The sequence below is a fragment of the Anabrus simplex genome, chromosome 2 (genome assembly GCF_040414725.1).
Source record: "Anabrus simplex isolate iqAnaSimp1 chromosome 2, ASM4041472v1, whole genome shotgun sequence".
In the NCBI taxonomy this organism is placed as follows: Eukaryota; Metazoa; Arthropoda; class Insecta; order Orthoptera; family Tettigoniidae; genus Anabrus; species Anabrus simplex.
In genome coordinates, this window is record NC_090266.1 from 1,192,085,426 (window position 1) to 1,192,098,111 (window position 12,686).

Genomic DNA, 12,686 nt, shown 5'->3' on the forward strand with positions numbered 1-12,686 from the left:
CTTTCTGGCTATAAGCAACCAATGCTCCTCACACTCACTGGCTTTCTGGATCATATGAGGAAGGAACGATGGAGACTTTTCCGACATCGACAGCCTGTTGCGGCCTTTGGTCGCCATCTATATCACTTTTGATCTTCATCAACATAATGGTTGTCCTGCAGTCGTGGTTCATTTGTTTCAGTGGCTAACTAGGATGCTACAGACTTAGAAAGTCACATCAGTGAGGGAACATTCCAGATACAAGGTGACCAAATTTCTCAGAAAAAGTGTCCTTTTTGCCACCGAACTGAATGGCATACTTGTAATTATAAGTGTTTTAGATGTGAAGTGTACGTTTTTGTTTCCAAAGTATTTGGTTGAAATTATGTTTTAAATATCTAATCCTATTATATAAAAAGTGCAGTTGTTAAAGAAATAGACATTGTCAATCAATCAATACTGATCTGCATTTAGGGCAGTCGCCCAGGTGGCAGATTCCCTATCAGTTGCTTTCCTAGCCTTTTCCGAAATGATTTCAAAGAAATTGGAAATTTATTGAACATCTCCCTTGGTAAGTTATTCCAATCCCTAACTCCCCTTCCTATAAATGAATATTTGCCCCAGTTTGTCCTCTTGAATTCCAACTTTATCTTCATATTGTGATCTTTCCTACATTTATAAACGCCATTCAAACTTATTCGTCTACTAATGTCATTCCACGCCATCTCTCCGCTGACAGCTCGGAACATACCACTTAGTCGAGCAGCTCTTCTTCTTTCTCTCAATTCTTCCCAACCCAAACATTGCAACATTTTTGTAACGCTACTCTTTTGTCGGAAATCACCCAGGACAAATCGAGCTGCTTTTCTTTGGATTTTTTCCAGTTCTTGAATCAGGTAATCCTGGTGAGGGTCCCATACACTGGAACCATACTCTAGTTGGGGTCTTACCAGAGACTTATATGCACTCTCCTTTACATCCTTACTACAACCCCTAAACACCCTCATAACCATGTGCAGAGATCGGTACCCTTTACTTACAATCCCATTTATGTGATTACCCCAGTGAAGATCTTTCCTTATATTAACACCTAGATACTTACAATGATCCCCAAAAGGAACTTTCACCCCATCAACGCATTAATTAAAACTGAGAGGACTTTTCCTATTTGTGAAACTCACAACCTGACTTTTAGCCCCGTTTATCAACATACCATTGCCTGCTGTCCATCTCACAACATTTTCGAGGTCACGTTGCAGTTGCTCAGAATCTTGTAACTTATTTATCACTCTATAGAGAATAACATCATCCGCAAAAGGCCTTACCTCCGATTCCACTCCTTTACTCATATCATTTATATATATAAGAAAACATAAAGGTCCGATAACACTGCCCTGAGGAACTCCCCTCTCCACTATTACAGGGTCAGACAAAGCTTCACCTACTCTAACTCTATGAGATCTATTTTCTAGAAATATAGCAACCCATTCAGTCACTCTTTTGTCTAGTCCAATTGCACTCATTTTTGCCAGTAGTCTCCCATGATCCACCCTATCAAATGCTTTAGACATGTCAATAGCGATACAGTCCATTTGACCTCCAGAATCCAAGATATCTGCTATATCTTGCTGGAATCCTACAAGTTGAGCTTCAGTGAGTTTCTTGTTTTTTATTATTGTTGTTATTTTCCTTTAATACGATATTACCTTTTTGTACATTATATTCATAGTGGTTTATTATTATTGTTTCTATTATTACTATCTCTATTTTTGCTCTTAACTTGTATTATTCTAATTTCCTCACCAGGTACATTATTGTATTTGTAGTTGTTTGTTGTTACTTATTCGTATTATCATGTTATTTTCTAATTTGTATGTTGTAGATTGTAAATAAAGTGTTTTTTAAAAGTAAGTGAACCAATGCCAGACTCGGCTAGGAGAACCGTAGTCGCTAACCCACGCTCCCAATGTTCGGTCACCTCTTACGACAGACAGGTGGGTTATCGCGGATGTATTCTAATATTCTCACCCACAGGGAGTTGTGATAGGATAGAATCACCATCGCCATAGTGTGGGGGCGGGGGGTAGCGTGTCACCTCGTACCCGGAGATCCTGCGTTCGTCCACCGATTTTAGTCTCGAACTGGAGACTGGAGCAATATTCACTCAGCCTCACGAATTCAACCGAGAAGCTGTCTGGTATGAGTGGCAAGGGACCCGATGAAGAAAGTCTCGGACTATACTGTAGACTGAATTAAATCAACAATTTTCCTTTATTTTCTTTTATTTTTATAGTTTGATTTACGTCGCACCGACACGGGTAGGTCTTTTGGCAACGATGGGATAGGAAAGGTCTAGGAATGGGAAGGAAGTGGCCGTGGCCTTAATTAACGTACAGTCCCAGCATTTGCCTGGCGTGAAAATGGGGAAACTACGGAAAACCATCTTCAGGGCTGCCAACAGTGGGATTAGAACCCACAATCTCCCGGTTGCCCCTAACCGCACGGCTTGTTCGTCCAGTCAACATTTTCTGACCCCGGAACTATCTACCTACAGTGGACTAGAAACAACTCATACATTCGTCTTACCAAATACTTATGCATTCGGGAAGACGTGCTGCGCCGGTGCATCCGTGAAACGTTTCCCAAATCTGGAGCCTTGGCTGAATTATCAGTGTCCTCGCCTTTGATTATGAGGGCCCTGGGTTCGATTCCTGACCGGATCAGGGGTTTCAGCTACTTGTGGTTAATTTCTTCTCGGGGAATGGGTGTTTGTGTTCTTATAACTGACTTGTCTTCATCTACAACCAAAATTTCACTTTGCTGACAACCGTAGAAACAGGCAATAGTCAAAATATATCCCTTTACATAGGGTTGGCGTCAGGAAGGACATCCAGCCGGAAAACTGTGCCAAATCTGCGTCAAGTGTCGACCCTAATAAACCTTCGAAGAAGAAGAAGAAGAAGAAGAAGAAGAAGACTGAAATATTTCCCTGCCAATTGAGAGGGACTCTGATGATCATCGTTTTGAGCGTTCCTTCTGTTCATTTCATTTCAAAATGAGAAAGCGGTGAACATTTTTGAACATTTGATTTCTTCATAAATGAGTTATAATTCTAAGGGATAGGATACTCAAATACTTATAATTCACCATGTAACGACCCTTGAAAATTGAATTTTATTATTCTGGTTTATTAAAAAGGTATTATCTTTGTCATAAATAAATAGCTATAGATAATTGTTTAATTGACTTTTCGTACAGTGTAATGGTGAACATTAACTTCATACGATGAATCATTAATATTTTCTCTCATTTCTAAGCAAATTTACTGAAATTTACTGAATTTACTGTGTACAACAAGCACATTCACTTTCTAAACCTGAAAGTAGATAAACTTCAGTACTGAATTTATTTTGAATTTTGTCAACCTACTTAAGAATCTTCTGCGAAGAAGTACAGAGAGGATCAGGGAGGCGTCATTAGTCGCAATTAATTACTGCTTTGATGATCAGTTTATACATTTCGTCACATCCTGCACTATGAAATCGGCAGTCGAATATCTCTCTGGAGTTGAGTCCGACATACAAGTGGTTAAATGTTCTGAATGATTTTAGAATAATAGTTATTGTTTACGTCCCACTAACTACAGCTTTATTGTTTTCGGTGACGCCGATGTACCGGCACCGAAATTTTGTCCCGCAGGAGTTCCTATTACGTACCAGTAGATCTAGCGACACGAGGCTGACGTATTTGAGCATGTTCAAATACCACCGGACTACGCCAGGATCGACCCTGCCAAGTTGGGTTCAGAAGACCAGAGCTCTAGCATCCGAACTACTCAGTCCGGGCAAACATTAAAAACATAATCTTTTCAGAATAATTATATTGGGGCGGCTCTTAACTGGTACAGAGGATCTGAAAGTGACATGCATGTTGTGACAATAGAATGAGAACAACATGCAGTCCTGACTCCCCTTACCGAGGTACGAGTACTGTGTCGCTTGCCTCGGAGACTCAACCATGGCCATGAGTCAACAAGGTGGGACAGTAATGAGTACTGTTTGATACGGTCACAGAACACATGGAAAAACTTACCAATACCACAAATTAGCATAATGAGTCCTGTGGTGGCCATATCGCCGCAGTTGATCGGAGACGCGTCCACTGGAGCGCGGACTATTGTGATTGATGGACGCGTGTTTCTGCTGGTGACGGGTGTCAGAGGATAATGTTACCACTGTCAATTAGATAAATGTCGACCTTTCAGTGATCACTCGTGCATCCCACATAAGTTACCTAAGCTGAAATTGACTGATTGCTATGACATCTATTACCGTCTGCTTCATTTCCTACGTGCTATAACTTTAAGCAGGAGACTTACTTTCTTTTTCCAGTTTCAAATACATATTACATTCTTTATTAATAATAGAAATGTTAAAGTGTCTTAACAAAACCAAGAAACATTCATAAATGTACAAACTTCCTTACCTGACCATTCTGTGCTTAATACATTTTATAGTTCCTCCCCTTACAGTAGCTTATTTCTGCGGCCAGTTTTTCCATTGTCAATACCTTTTGTTGCCGTCAAACTGTACACTGCAGAAGCTACATTGTCAACCTACATTTTTATGTTTTGGATATTTTAAGGTAAGCCTACCTTAGTTTGTGGTACAAGGTATATGGAATCTGTACTTACTATACGTAGCGAAAGCTTACGATCTTTTTCTGTTGCTTTGTAAGCTGAGAATGACTTTCAGTAAAGCCGAAGCTTAAGTTCATGAATACGAGTAATTTGTGTTAAAATCTACATCTCAGACTTATAATAACATGACATTAAAAAGTTGTTTTCTTTTTTTGCTTTACGTCGCACCGACACAGATAGGTCTTATGGCGACGATGGGATAGGAAAAGCCTAGGAATGGGATGGAAGCGGCCGTGGCCTTAATTAAGGTACAGCCCCATCATTTGCCTGGTGTGAAAATGGGAAACCACGGAAAACCATATTCAGGGCTGTCGACAGTGAGGTTCGAACCCGCTATCTCCCGATTACTGGATACTGGCCGCACTTAAGCGACTGCAGCTATCGAGCTCGGTTTAAAAAGTTTTATGGACATAATGAAGCATATAGGTATAGCGATAGTTGCGCTGTATAATTGCAGAAATATTGTAAATAAACATGTCCGTAAAAAAACTCTTTCCTGGAAATTCTACTTTCATTTATATAAACGGTTTTTCGTCGGCCGCAATAGTAACTGCCTCTGTAACTATGTTCGTGAGGTAGGACCAGGGTTCGAATCCAAATTCGGTATTGTTTACTTTATTATCGAACTTTATTATCAATATTTTATTATCAATACTATGTCTTCTAAGATATATTATTCAATTAATTTTCGAAATTACTACTAGAGTACCTAAAACATATTCATCGAATAAGCTGGTTGCGCGGTATGGGTCGTTTATCTGCAAGACGTCATTCCCGAGATGGTGGGGGATGAATAGTGTTTAGCGAAAAATCCAGATTTCATCTGGATACGAATGATGTCAAATATCAATGTGGAGACAGCCTGGGCAACGCAGAAATCCGAGGTTAATTTCGGAGCGTCACACCCCAAAATTGGATGGTATTCTGGTCTAGGATACCGTCGTCTATGAATTTTCTTCCGTTTACTGCAGAAGATGGAGTGGCAGGTCAAGAAATTCCGCAAATGTATGTGCTTCCTTTCCTAGGACAGATTCTCATGTTACAACAAGATAATGCCCGCCCTCATACAGCGCGAGTGACTAAAATTACTTCGTCGTGTTGCTCTTCCTCAGCTGACACTCTCCTGCCGCCCTTTGGGCATGCCTGGTACTACAAGGGAAAGTAACTTCGACCAGTTTCAAATACAAGTGATTTGGTGCATTAGTTGCAATAGCTGATGCACCGTTTTCCTCCGGCATGAATCAGACGTATGTATGGCTCCATACCCGGCCGTATCACCGCATGTGTCTATCTTATTAACTCGCTTATGATACACAGCACCGGTATGTAAAATGTTAATGTTGCTTCTCCAACGTTGAGCTAACTTTAACACGATAATGATATAACATGTTCTTTAAAAGGGGCGGTGCATTTATATATTAGCAATTTCTTCTTCCTTCTTGCCACGTCCGTTATCTGGGATCGGCTCTTCTAATAAAATAACACCACGTCCTACGCTGCTAGATTGTCTTACCTGAGAAGCCACTGCATTCACAGGTTAACATTTACTCCTCTTCTTCGTCGCCTTCCTGGCCTTATCCCAATTACTGGGATTGACACTACGTGTGAATTAAGGCCAGTTTTACGGCTGGATGCTTTTCCCGATGTCAACTGTTTGACGAGGGTTATCTGCACTATTCAGTGGTTCTTTAGTGGTTGGTGGTGTGATATGCTGTATGTTAAGTGTAAATGAAGGTGTAAAGTAGGGGGCCCATATTTCATGCCCTTAGCAGATTTGGACTGTAAAAATTCAGGAATACTATGGACAATGCTAGAAATTGGTATATATATTTCTGAATATATTATCCACTTAAGGGCAAGTTACTATGAAACTGTTATAGCGTAAGGTAGTCAATATTTGACATAAACATAAACACTACGAAAAGTAAACTAAAAAAATATGTTCGTAATTTCGTCCCCCACCAAATTTCTGAAAAGTACAATTAATTTTAGTGTGTTTTTCCTTTCCAACCTTACCAAACACTTTCTCTCTAATGAATTACTTGAAATCCATTTATGAAAAATGTTTTCTTGGTATTCGTTTTTAACACACCGTAGTCTTTCAGCGTCGCACGTGGGATGTTAAACGCTTTACTTGCACGTTTGTAACCCGTTACCTTGTCCCTCACTGCCTAATAGCGATTTTCATAGCCTCCTTATCCACTGCTTGCGTTTTCCCATCTGAAAATAATAATAATAACAATAATAATAATAATAATAAACTTCATAAATAACAAATAAAATGAAGGGGGAAATTACGAACATTCCCTGTTTTATTATAATGGCCGCTACAGTAACTCACGCCAACCACTTCAGTGTAGCAATTACACGCCAGAAACTACACCACATGACTGAAGTACAATCCAGTATTTCATACACATACCAGTACTCACTCTAGGAATAACAGGCTCTTAATTTGAATGCTGCACTAACTCAGCTCAACATGAAATATGATGCCTCCTAGTACACGGAAACTAAACGTGGTGCGCACAACGAACTCTCACAACAAGACAACGAAATGAGGCTACGCGTGTATCCGCGGCATTAGATACAAACCGTCCAAAGTGGAAATCCTAGGGGGACGAATTTAGGTGCGGAGACTGTAATTTGGTCCCCCTACCTTATATTAAGATGAATTCAAACACACAATCCTCGAGCACGAAGAATTAAAGAGAAATGATTAAAATACTCGGCTCAGCCGTAAATCGACCCTGGTAGCCTCTAAACCGAGCAATTACGCTTACCATTCGGAGAAGGAGAGAGACAACATACCATCTTCTCTTAAATGTGTGTTAAGTACGAATCATTGCTGCTCTTGAATTGCATTCGAAATCTATATATATAAAGTAGCTTGTCCTGACTGACTGACTGATTCATCATCGCCGAGCCAAAACTACTGGACATAAAGAAATGAAATTTTGGAGATATATTCATATTAAGATGTAGGTGCTCGCTAAGAGAGGATTTTTGGATATTCCGTCGCTAAGGGGGTGAAAAGGGGGGTGAAATTTTAAAATGAGTGTGTCTATATCTCAAAACTTTAAAAGTTTACAGATGTGAAAATTGGTATTTAGAATCTTCTTTAAAAATAAGGAAACACGTATTTTTTTGTTTTGAGACAATCCCAATAGGAGGGGCACAAAAGGGTGGAAAAGGGGTTGAATGCCTTTAATCGGGATACCGGTACTTATATCTCAGAAACTGAAGATATTACAGACATGAAAATTGGTACTTTTGATCTCTTTTAAAAATAAAGAAACACGTATTTTTTTGTTTGGGGGAAATCCAATTAATGGGAGGGTGAAAAGGGGGTGAATTTTTAAAATGGGTGCATCTATATCTCAAAACTCTTAAAGTTTACAGATGTAAAAATTGGTACTTAGAATCTTCATTAAAAACAAAGAAACACGTATTTTTTTGTTTTCGGAAAATCCCAATAGGAGGGGTGAAAAGGGGTGAAAACGTGGTTGAATGACTTTCATGAGGATACTTATATCTCAGAAACTGAAGATATTACAGACCTGAAAATTGGTGTTTAGGATCTCCTTTAAAAATAAAGAAATATATATTTTTTGTTTTTGGAAAATCCAATTAATGGGGGGTGAAAAAGGGGGTGAATTTTTAAAATGAGTCTATCTATATCTCAAAACTTTTAAAGTTTAAAGATGTAAAAATTGGCATTTAGTATCTCCTTTAAAAATAAAGAAACACGTATTTTTTTGTTTTCGGAAAATCCCAATTGGAAGGGTGGAAAAGGGTGAAAAAGCGGTTGAATGCCGTTAATGAGGCTACTTATATTTCAGAACCTGAAGATATTACAGACCTGAAAATTGGTATTTGGGATTTACTTTAAAAATAAAGAAACAGGTATTTTTTTGATTTTGGAAAATCCAAATAATGGAGGGTGAAAAGGGGGGTGAATTTTTAAAATGAGTGTGTCTACGTCTTAAAACTTTAAAAGTTTACAGATGTAAAAAAATGGTATTTAGAATCTTCTTTAAAAATACAAGAACACGTATTTTTTGCTTTCTTTAAATCCCAATAGGAGGGGTGTAAATGGGTGAATAATGGGATGAATGCCTTTAATGAGGATACATATATCTCAGAAACTGAAAATATTACGGAACTGAAAATTTGTATATGGGAGCTCCTTTAAAAATAAGGAAACACGTATTTTTTTGTTTTTGGAAAATCCAATTAATGGGGGTTAAACAGGAGTGACAAACTGGGGTGAAATTTTTGAAAGACTATATCTACAGAATATCTGAGAAACGTAAAATGTTATAGACGTAAAAAGTGGGTATTTGGAATCTCCTGTAAATGTAAAGAAAGATAGGTGATTTGTTTTCGGAAACTCCACGTAAGGGGAAATAAAAAGGGGTGAAATTTTAAAAAGCGAATTTCTACAGTATATCTCAAAAACTTAACATGTTACAGAAGTGAAAAATGGTATTTTTATCTCTATTAAAAATAAAGAAACGTGTATTTTCAGCTTTCGGAAATACCACTTGGGTGGAAGGGGGGGGGGGTAAAAGTGACTGAAAATGGTGTTGAATTCTTTTAATTAGGCTACTGATATCTCAAAAATGAAGATATTACAGACGTGAAATCTGCTTTGGAATCTGCTTTAAAAGTAAAGAAACACGTATTCTCGGAAAATCCAATGAAGGGGGGGTGGGGGTGGGGTGAAAGAATTGAAAAATTAATTGAATTAATTGTATGAGAATACATACATCTAATAGAAACTAAAGTTGTTACGGACGTGAAAATTGGTATTTGAAACTCCTTAAACAAAGAAAAACGCGTTTGGGGGGCGGGAGTGAAAAGGAGTTGAATTCCTTTCATGAAGACACATAAATCAAAAACTGAAGAATTACTATTACTATTTAGAAGATCCTTTACTATTAAGGAAACAAGTATATTTTGCCGGAAAATTCACTTACGGGGTCGGGGGGAGGGGAGTGTGAAAGGAAGTGAAAATAAAGTGAATTATTTTTATGGGGATACTTATATCTCAAAACTGAATGTAACAGGTGTGAACATTGGTGTTAGGAATATCTTTTAAACATAAAGGAACACGTCTTCTATTTTTTTTTGGGGGGGGGGCGTAAATAAACTTAACGGCGGTGGGGTGTAAAAGGAGGTGAGATCAATTGATTTTACTGTTCATAATGTACTTAAGGAGCCTCCGTTGCTCAGGCGGCAGCGCGCCGGCCTCTCGCAGCTGGGTTCCGTGGTTCAAATCCCGGTCACTCCATGTGACATTCGTGCTGGACAAAACGGAGGCGGGACAGGTTTTTCTCCGGATACTTCGATTTTCTCTCTCATCATTCATTCCAGCAACACTGTCCAATATTTCATTTCATTTGTCATTCAACGATCATTGCCCCAGAGGTGTGCTTCGGCAGCCGGCACAATTCCTATTGTCGCTGCTAGATGGGGCTTTATTCATTCCATTCCTGACCCTGTCGAATGACTGGAAACAGGCTATATAGTTTCGATGTACTTATTCTGATCATAAACCGATCATTTTTAATCTTTCCTGGGCTGGTTTTCAACAGCCATCTTTTCCTTCGGAGAACGTTCTTAGATTACAGTAGATCCTCCTGGCATGTAAATAAAAATTTAAACACATTTGAAATAAACGATAGGAATGAGATGGACCGTCAAATTGTTCACCTCTATTATAAGGTCAACAATGCACGGAAGTATGTCATTGGTATCGCCAGAAATCCCGCACACTTGCCTACGCGCGACGATGGTGCTGGTCACATTGTAACAATGACACTGGCAGCAGATGTAATTTACCGCCAAGTAGCGATCTTGCAGCTTGCTGTGGGGTTCAGAACATCTTTTAATAATAATAATAATAATAATAATAATAATAATAATAATAATAATAATAATAATAATAATAATAATAATAATAATAACAATAATAATGTTCTGGACCGTTGTCAAATGTGCGGACCCCCCTGGAAAATGGTCCTGGACGGGTAATGACTAAGAATGCAGTCCGGCCGCGGGTTCAGTACCGCCAAGGCACCTAAGACGACACCACGCCGGATCTCCTGAAGGATTTGATCCATATTAAAAACGCTTATAGGAAAAGATGGCAAAGATTTAGGGACCCAACTGACGGGGTGGAATATCTGGACCTAGCCCGGGAAGTACGAAATCGATTGCTGGAAAGAAAGATTGAAAGATGTGAGGAAACATACCGTAATCTATTAGAAGACGACTCAGATCGCGAATTTTGGCGGATTCTCGCAGAAAACGAGTCAGATCGCGAATTTCGGCGGATTATATATCTAAAACAATTAGCATTCAATTATAAATTTCAGTATAATAACGTAGCGAAGCACGGGTATCTTGCTAGTCTATCTATATATATAAAATAACTTGTCCTGACTGACTGACTGACTGACTGATTCATCATCGCCGAGCCAAAACTACTGGACATAAAGAAATGAAATTTTGGGGATATATTGATATTAAGATGTAGGTGCTCGCTAAGAGAGGATTTTCGGATATTCCTTCGCTAAGGGGGTGAAAAGGGGGGATGAAATTTTAAAATGAGTGTTTCTATATCTCAAAACTTAAAAAGTTTACAGATGTAAAAATTGGTATTTAGAATCTTCTTTAAAAATAAGGAAACACGTATTTTTTTGTTTTCAGAAAATCCCAATAGGAGGGGTGAAAAAGGGTGAAAATGGGGAAAAATGGGTTGAATGCCTTTACTCAGGATACCGGTACTTATATCTCAGAAACTGAAGATATTACAGGCCTGAAAATTGGTACTTTTGATCTCTTTTAAAAATAAAGAAACACGTATTTTTTTTTGTTTTTGGAAAATCCAATTAATGGGAGGGTGAAAATGGGGTGATTTTTAGAATGAGTGAATCTATATCTCCAAACTTTTACAGTTTGCAGATGTAAAAATTGGTATTTACAATCTCCATTAAAAATAAAGAAACACGTATTTTTTTGTTTTCGGAAAATCGCAATAGGAGTGAAAAGGGGTGAAAAAGGGGTTGAATGCCTTTAATGATGCTACTTATATCTCAGAAACTGAAGATATTACAGACCTGAAAATTGGTGTTTGGGATCTCCTTTAAAAATAAAGAAACACATATTTTTTTTGTTTCTGGAAAATCCAATTAAGGGAGGGTGAAAAGGGGTAATATTTTAAAGTGAGTGTATCTATAACTCAAAACTTTTAAAGGTTATAGATGTGAAAATTGGTATTTAGAATCTCCTTTAAAATTAAAGAAACATGTATATTTTGTTTTCGGAAAATCCTAATAGGAAGGGTGGAAAAGTTTGAAAAAGGGGTCCAATGCCTTTCATGAGTCTACTTATATTTCAGAACCTGAAGATATTACAGACCTGAAAGTTGGTGTTTGGGATCTCCTTTAAAAATAAAGAAACACGTATTTTTGTGTTTTTGGAAAATCCAGTTAATGGGGAGGGGGTGAAAAGGGTGTGATTTTTAAAAATGAGTGTATCTATATCTCAAAACTTTTAAAGTTTATAGATGTAAAAATTGGTATTTCGAATCTTCATTAAAAATAAAGAGAGATGTATTCTTTTGTTTTCGGAAAATCCCAATAGGAAGGGTGTAAAAGTGTGAATAATGGGTTGAATGCCTTTAATGAGGCTACTTATATTTCAGAACCTGAAGATATTACAGACCAGAAATTTGGTATTTGGGATCTATTTAAAAGTAAAGGAACACGTATTTTTTCGTTTATGGAAAATCCATATATTGGGGATGAAAGGGGGGGGTGAATTTTTTAAAATGAGTATGTCTACATCTTAAAACTTTAAAATTTACAGTTGTAAAAATTGGTAGTTAGAATCTCCTTTAAAATAAAGGAACACGTATTTTTTTGTTTCCTGTAAATCCAAATAGGAGGGGTGTAAAAGGGTGAAAAATGGGTTGAATGCCTTTAATGAGGATACATAT

General features: G+C 37.9%; 1 protein-coding gene across 1 annotated transcript in view; it reads left to right on the forward strand.

Moving 5' to 3' along the window:
• LOC136863829 (beta-alanine transporter-like) overlaps positions 1-12,686 on the forward strand; it is a 767,558-nt gene that overhangs the window by 273,138 nt on the left and 481,734 nt on the right. The gene's annotated exons all lie outside the window — the stretch shown is intronic.